Source organism: Macrobrachium nipponense, chromosome 4 (genome assembly GCF_015104395.2).
Source record: "Macrobrachium nipponense isolate FS-2020 chromosome 4, ASM1510439v2, whole genome shotgun sequence".
Lineage (NCBI taxonomy): Eukaryota > Metazoa > Arthropoda > Malacostraca > Decapoda > Palaemonidae > Macrobrachium > Macrobrachium nipponense.
In genome coordinates, this window is record NC_061100.1 from 98202972 (window position 1) to 98210653 (window position 7682).

The 7682-nt window shown below is 33.3% G+C and overlaps 1 long non-coding RNA gene across 1 annotated transcript; it reads left to right on the forward strand.

The window, feature by feature from the left end:
- The first annotated feature begins 1662 nt into the window (after positions 1–1662).
- On the forward strand, positions 1663–4248 carry LOC135211683 (uncharacterized). The gene is made up of 2 exons (XR_010313705.1): positions 1663–1827; positions 3625–4248. It is a non-coding gene; the product is annotated as an uncharacterized LOC135211683 (long non-coding RNA).
- Positions 4249–7682: the final 3434 nt, after the last annotated feature.

The following is a 7682-nucleotide window of genomic DNA, read 5'->3' on the forward strand; positions in this document are numbered from 1 at the left end:
TTTTGTCTGGTATGTGAAGAAAAGTCCAAAATCTGTTTTAGACCAATTTTTAGGTGGAGGATCTACCATAGGGTGATCAATGTTTTTTTTTTACCTATACACTATGGTTCTTCAAAGTGACTCCTTTACTTCATGGTCCCTCAGGGTTCTTACAAAGATACAAAAAAACATTAATGCATAACATTTATTTTAGTAACAAAATTGAATAGCAAATTGTAATTCATCTAGTGCTGGACATACACCACATGCTATAGTACAAAAACCTATCCAACCACAATTATTTTTCGTGCGTATATGGAATCCATTTAAATTTTATCTAATAATTTTGTGCCTTAGATGGCAAAAACAATTCCTCTCGTAAAAGAACATATAAGACAACATTTGAAGCATGTTTTTTTCTGCTCTGGTTCCAGTGATTATGGCAAAAAGTATACTTTATAATTTTATGGTGGCCATCTTGGATTTGGTAATTTTTCGGACAGTTAACTGTTGCAAATAAATTCCCACCCTAATTTTTTTGTCTCTATCATATAATAGCGCAAAATCATGAGGTAGTTAACTTTTAACTCACATTAGATACGAAATTACACAAGCGCATACGTAACGATATATTACACATTACATATTAAAAGAAGAGAGAAACTTTTAGCGGTGGAGTGAAGTGGTAGTGAAGCCGTGTCGTTTTGAGTAATTCGCTGAACTTCCAATGAGCTCAGCAGGCGTGAACTGTAGACAACCAACAAGGGTACTGCATTATGACGGTGTTGTCAATTAGTGTATATTTCAGATTTATGCTTTTATCCTATATAAGTGAAGATAATAATGTTTCTATCGAGTCCGATGTGAGTCATTAATAATTATCAAGACTTAATTTGATATCGTTATTAATTAATGCGTATTGAATCAAATTTGTGTATTTGTGTTAGTATGTTAGTTTGCATGTTTATGTGCCCGAATGTGCAAAGTGTTTGTCGCTCAGCGTCAGATTCAGAGCGCAGGTCATAGAGTATAGATCTCTCTCTTGTGTAGAAAAGTCTCGGAATAAAACACACAAAAGGAGATGGACTTTATTTAATCATCTCTTTCAATACCCACAAAACGTGCATGCCGCGCGCCTATTATACATACACTAAATCCTTGTGCCAATGGTTCGTCTATGGTCCGTCATAAGGAAACCGTGTGGCCACATGCAATACAAAGTATGGCTTTCAGGTCAATGCTATCAATGTGTATGTGTGATTATTGTGATAAAATTTTCAAGAAAGATCTTAAGGAAAGCTTTCTTTGATGAGACACATTTCTTAAATTTTGATATTTAAGGTATTTAACTTTCTTTATCGTAACAATTTACTAATTACGCTGGAAAGTTATGATATTTCATTTTGTAAATTATTGATAAAAATTTTGTTATGACGCATAGTAGCTAATAGCCAATTTTATCACAAGGTCATTAAATACAGAATCGAAAAAGCTAGTCCTAAAGCATCCACGGATTCTTTTAGAGGTTCCCCTTAAACTTCCCCCCCCCCCCCCCCAAAAAAAAAAAAAAAAAAATCTAGGGCCGTCGTTGTCAGTCTTGTAAATTGTCCATGTTTCAAGAGAGGTGACACCATGGTCCTTGCTGGTGATGTCATGGCAAATGGGTCTTAGTCGTCAAGCAGATCCTTCCCGACTGACTGATTTTTGGCCTGGCATCCCCTTCTTCTGCAATGCCAGATGTAGTTATGTCCTTTCTTGTTTTTTTAAGAATATCATGTCTGACCAAAAACTTAGTGGCACTTTCTTCATTGTGGCCAACTTCTCGATAAAACACAGCAAGATGAATGGGTGAGGTTCCAGTTGAAGTTTGTTACTAAATTGAGAGTTACTTGAAAATTAAGCTACCAAAGTAAGCCTTTTGTAATAATCTCAAAAAGTATTTCTTTAATGATAGTTATAGCTTCGGAATCTGTAATTGGTTGTTAGGTCAATCAGTATGTGATTTAAAAATTGTTTAAGTAGTTATAGGTTCGTGAATCTGTAATTTTCTGTTTTGTCAATTAGTAAGTGATTTAAAAGTCGTTAAAGCATGAAAGTTTGTAATTAGGGGTAAAAACAACCTACACTTGATTGTCATCTTGGTAGGAACTGAGAATTTGGGTAGGATGCGAACTAGACCAGCTGTCATCTTGGTAAGAGCAGAAAATTTGGGTAGGATACAAGCTAGAAATTAGAAGGTGCCTTTAACAATTTTACGTGACTTTCGTATCTGCTGGTTTTGTCTTTAAAGGTTTATATTTACATTTAAATCACGTTTTATATACTACTATAATATAAATTTTATCTTTGGGATAATTAAATCAAACCTCATTTTGAAGTAAAAATGTGCTTGGAAGAAGTATCCTTTAAATCATTTTTCAAAATTTTGGTTATTTGTTGCAAATTGCCCAAAACTGGGCTTCTTCACTTCTAGGTTTGGTTTTGTAAAAAACCTGGTGATGCATTTTAAATTTTACCATCCAAACTATATATTTTTTTGGTACCTTCACCCCTACAGGGGCGGTGCCCCTGTAAGGATGGAGGCCCTCCGATGCCCTGTTCCATAGCCACTTTTATTATTTAATGTACTTTAACTTAGATTCCTGTGCTTAAAGAAAATGCAACAAAAGAAATAATATTATAAACGTCTTTCTAGAAGTTTTTGTTTTTAGTCATAACCTTAGCTAGTAGTGATGTATTTATAATATGGTAAGAGTAAACTATAGTTAACTTAAGCTTCTAAATGTTATTTCTTAAGATTTAAGTTTTTATTTTTAGTCATAACCTTAGCTAGTAGTGTTGTATTCATAATATGATAAGAGTAAACTATAGTTAACTTAAGTTTCTAAATGTTATTTCATAAGATTTTAACTATTAGTTATTTTTTTAAGTTAACATTAAATTTTTGGGTCCATAAGTGCAATACTATTATAATTATTCAAAAAAAGGCGTTAACTTTTAAAATTAATTAAAGTTTTAGGCATTGCATACTTGTAAATGTTTAATTTATATACGTAATAAATTTTTTGTGGTGCTGTTAATGTATATATTTTTAATTTTTTTTAATGCATTTTAACATTTTATTGCCCTAAAATTTTTCTTTAAAATTTTCATAATGAAATTTAGCTTTCAATCATTTTGGTTTTAACTTTAGTCTTACACATGCCCGTAATACAATGAGCGGACCCGTATTTTCACTTTAATACAATACAAACTTATGCATAGCAATACTGGTTATACCATATATCAACCTTCACCAATGTTTGTAAATTACATATTTTCCGGTATTGTCAGTTTACAAACTATTGAGCCTAAGAAACTAGGTCCAGATTGTAATGCTTTTAACTTCTATGGAAAAATTACCTTTTGTAGTTTTCCTTAACAGCTCGACGTAGTAACCTTTTATGTGGTCGTTCCTTTGGTCATTTCACTTAACTCTTCCGGGTATGCATCTCTGGTCCCTGGGTTTGCTTGAAATTTTTTATTTTTTGTGATTTTCATGAGGTTTAATGAGATGATTAGATCAATGGTGAAGGATTAAAATTTAAGTTAAGAATTGTAAATTTTTATCTCTAAAACATTACTGCTTTATTTTTATTTTTACAGGGTTTACTGGAACATGATTATTTAGAAAAGTGGTTCCCAAACTTGACCATACCAAGGACACCCGCATAAAAGGAGTCCCAGCCCAGGACCCCAGCCAATCAAAAGTATTTTCAAATATTTTTAATATTTTTATTGCTTTAAATTGAATACAAAATGAAATTGTTGAAAGCAGCCACAATAGATATTTGTGTACAGTATATACTGTCACCACCGTCACCACCGGTAATAAAAGATATGCTAGCTAGCTGCTTGTACACCGAAGTATCGATAACAGACACTAGGGTAATAGAGAATCAGTGATATTTTTTGTGTATCTTTTGTGGAGTATATAAAATATTATTTTTATCATTGTCATTGCGTCGTGGATCTCCTAGGTTTTCACCTGGACCCCCATAAGTCCGCGGACCCCAGTTTAGGAACTTCTGATTTAGACAATGCAACATGTACTTTTGTTCAAGAATCACTTTGGAAGTTGCTGTTAGTTTATAAAAAAGAATGTGAGAATGGAGTCTGGCGTTACAGATCTACTGTAAACACAAGTTGCCCTGCATTGATAGTTCAAAGGAGTACTTTATCAGTTGATACTTCAATAATTAGTGTTAAATGTTTAAATGTATACTATGACGTTCGTACCTTAATATCCTACTAGGATTTGCTGACCGGGAAGTCTTCTTGCCATAAATTCTGAATTAAATATATGATGAACCTTTGAAGTATTTTACTTTTGGAAAGTAGGTTTTAAAATCCCTCATTACACAGTACTAACACGATATAAAGTGATTTATTCAAACATATAAAACTAGAAGTCACTTACCGTCACTCGGTAATATTAGTTAAGATTATAATTAAGAGTCTGTCTTTTCAATAGTTCAACTGCTGTAATTTAGTTTTTTTTGAGCGCCTACAAAAATCTAATATCTGATAGTTCAAATAAGTAACTGTTGATCATAATTAGTGTCGTATGAGTATAAATACTTAATATAATATAAAACTCCTATATAATAAATATCTTAGGGTATGAGTAACTTTCATATTTATGTTGATTGTTACGGATAATTAAAATCACTTAGTCGTTCACATAATGGCAGCAGATATATTGAGGTTCGGAGGCTTTATTACTGACGAAATAAATGTGAAAATGTGGGATGTACAGACATTCTTATTACCATTTAGATTAAAGGTATTTTTTTTTTTTTAATGAAAGCTGAATACGCAACATATGGCTTTCGTCTGTTCACATTATGGTATTTAAAGATATTCCTTTAACCCATACGAAAATTAAATATCGAATTAAGTGTAGACTTTGATTTTAATTATAACGAACTAAAACTGGAATTAAACATTTGACCTAAATGTACTGTACAGACTTTAAAGGCTCTCTCTCTCTCTCTCTCTCTCTCTTCTCTCTCTCTCTCTATTCTCATGTCTAAAGCATCTAGGTGGCTTAATATAGGGGTGCCAATGAACGTGGTCAGAAGTAAAAGTGAAAATTATATTTTTAACTTCTTTGATCATAGAATGTTCGTCTGGAAAATGAATTATTACAGCCACTGGGAATTAAATTTACTAAATACACGGTCGAGCTTTGCCCGACGAACTTTGATCGATGTGACGTCTGAAGCTTGACAAGTCAGAACCTTATCCGCTGTTTCTCCGCTTCTGACGTCACATCGAGCAGAGTTCGTCGAGCAAAGCTCGGCCGTGTGGACTGGCCTTTGGACTATTTTTCTCTCAACATTTGGTGAGTAGCGCGAGTAACTGGTTTTAGAATCTTAAAAGAGCCAATTTTGAGATAGATGAAGAAAACAAAATTGAGGTAAAACCTATTAATTACCCTCAAATTATGACAAAATATCGTCAAAAGAAAGAGACTGCAGAAGACTTACTGGGTACGAAAGAATCCTTCATATTAACCAAATCTAGTATATCTCATTTGAGGACTTGTTACAGACACTGAGAATATTTATATGGAATTCCAATCAATACAGATTAAACCCTTCCACACGAGGGGGAAAGACAAGACGGACGCTCTGATTTGCCAGCAAATCTCCCTTTTAAGTTTTAAACAGTATTACTTGATCAAACTGTCCAAGGCAGGCAGTAGGCACAGGCGGGTGATATAGGAGGATAGATACACGGAGACTGCGAAACACACTCACGTGTACTGGATGTGAAGCAAGAATCCTTGGGAGTGGTCGGGGTTTATCCAGCACTGTTATCCACACGAAACGTTAATGGCGACCCTTTGCTTGTAATGGGAATTAGACTCCCTATCTCGTTGTTTTGTATATTCTGCTACCAGTGTATTTTTAGCTTATGTGAACTTGGGTTGGTGTTAATGAGTAAATCAGCTAGGCATTAAAAAAATAGATTTGGATAATTTTATAAACATCTGACAAATATAGCTCTACAGACAAGGAGCCGAGTTAGTAGTAACTAATTCCAAAAGCTATTGGCAAATTGGTATTTGAAAAATGTTTAAAAAATGGTTTTATAAAAAAACAGGCTTCCATTTTAACTTTACCTTATTTTCCTTTATCTTTTAAGCAATCTGATAAAACAGTAGGTATGAGTCAGCTGTTATGATGTACTGATTAAAGCTGTAATATATTTAGCAACCTAAGGTATTAATGTATATTAATATGAGAAAATATTACAAAATTACCGGTGATAACACTCATATATGCGTTGTTATAATATATTGACCTATTCTTACTTTTGAACGAAATCTGGTTTCGGCAAGATGTCGGCAATTTGAATACAAATCTGAAACCTATGAATCTTGCCGGCAATTTAATACAAATCTGAAACCTATGAATCTTGCCGGCAATTTAATACAAATCTGAAACCTATGAATCTTGCCGGCAATTTAATGCAAATCTGAAACCTATGCGAATGTTTGCAGTTGTAATAAAAATGCAGTAATTTACAATAAGTATAATTCTTTAATATTTTAAAACAACTTCAGTTATTGGTAGATAACATAAGTAAGTAAAGGCAATGAACATAGCCTCTTCAAAATTTTCATAAATAGTATTCCAGCACATTCAATATATCGTCTTCCTATTATTTTCAAAAATATAAAATATAGTAATTTATTTAGTTATATGGCAATGAAACATTGCATATTAACAACGATAAAACGATTTACTTTCGTATTGGAAATTTCCTTTTGGGTAGAAAGCTGATGACTCCTAAGGCCTCGTTGCTGATTAGTCCATCAGGAACTTGTTTCAACCACGACCAAATACGCAGTCTCCCTCTATTATAAGGCGAACCTATGACTTGGACAACACTACTATGTGATTCAGGGCCTCTGTAACACGGTTTTTTCGCAATAACTTTTTATCTATGCATTTCATAAATATAACGCATATTCAGAATACATATTATATCAACACATAAATTTTGAGTGTATTCTGCACTACGTAGGTTGAATAAATTTGGTACTTCTAATGTAAAAGTGACTTTTTTTGAAGACAGGCCAACTTACTCAGAGAAAAGGTTTCGAACGCACTCGTTACGTAACTTATGACAGCATTTCTTCCCTCTTTCTCGATGGATGATTGGCTATACGTAACGAAGGCAAGACCTCTGGCAGCAATGACATAAAAATTTAAATACAAGCAAAGCAGTACACCTATATGAACTCTGGAACCTCTCCACTTATAATTGTCATAATGAACAAACCAACAAAATATGTAAATAAATACAAAAACACTTCGATTATTAGTCTAACTCCCAAAATAAGTTTCCAAAGAAATTACAGTCTACTTTATAGGTCACAATCAGATTGACAAGATGTCGGGAATAGTTGGTAATTATCAAAAACATAGTAGACAAGCTTGATTTGATAACTGCTATATCCAATGTCAAGCAATTTTTATTTATTGGCTATCTACCTATTTGCTGAAAAAAAAAAAAAAAATAGCGGTACCGTATATTGGCTTTAAACCTTCACCAATAATTATCGTCAAAATGGTGACTTCATGAGGCTCCACCCACTTTCGCCTCGTTATAATTCAGGATAACAGTGAAGGCTACCATGGGCATTGTTG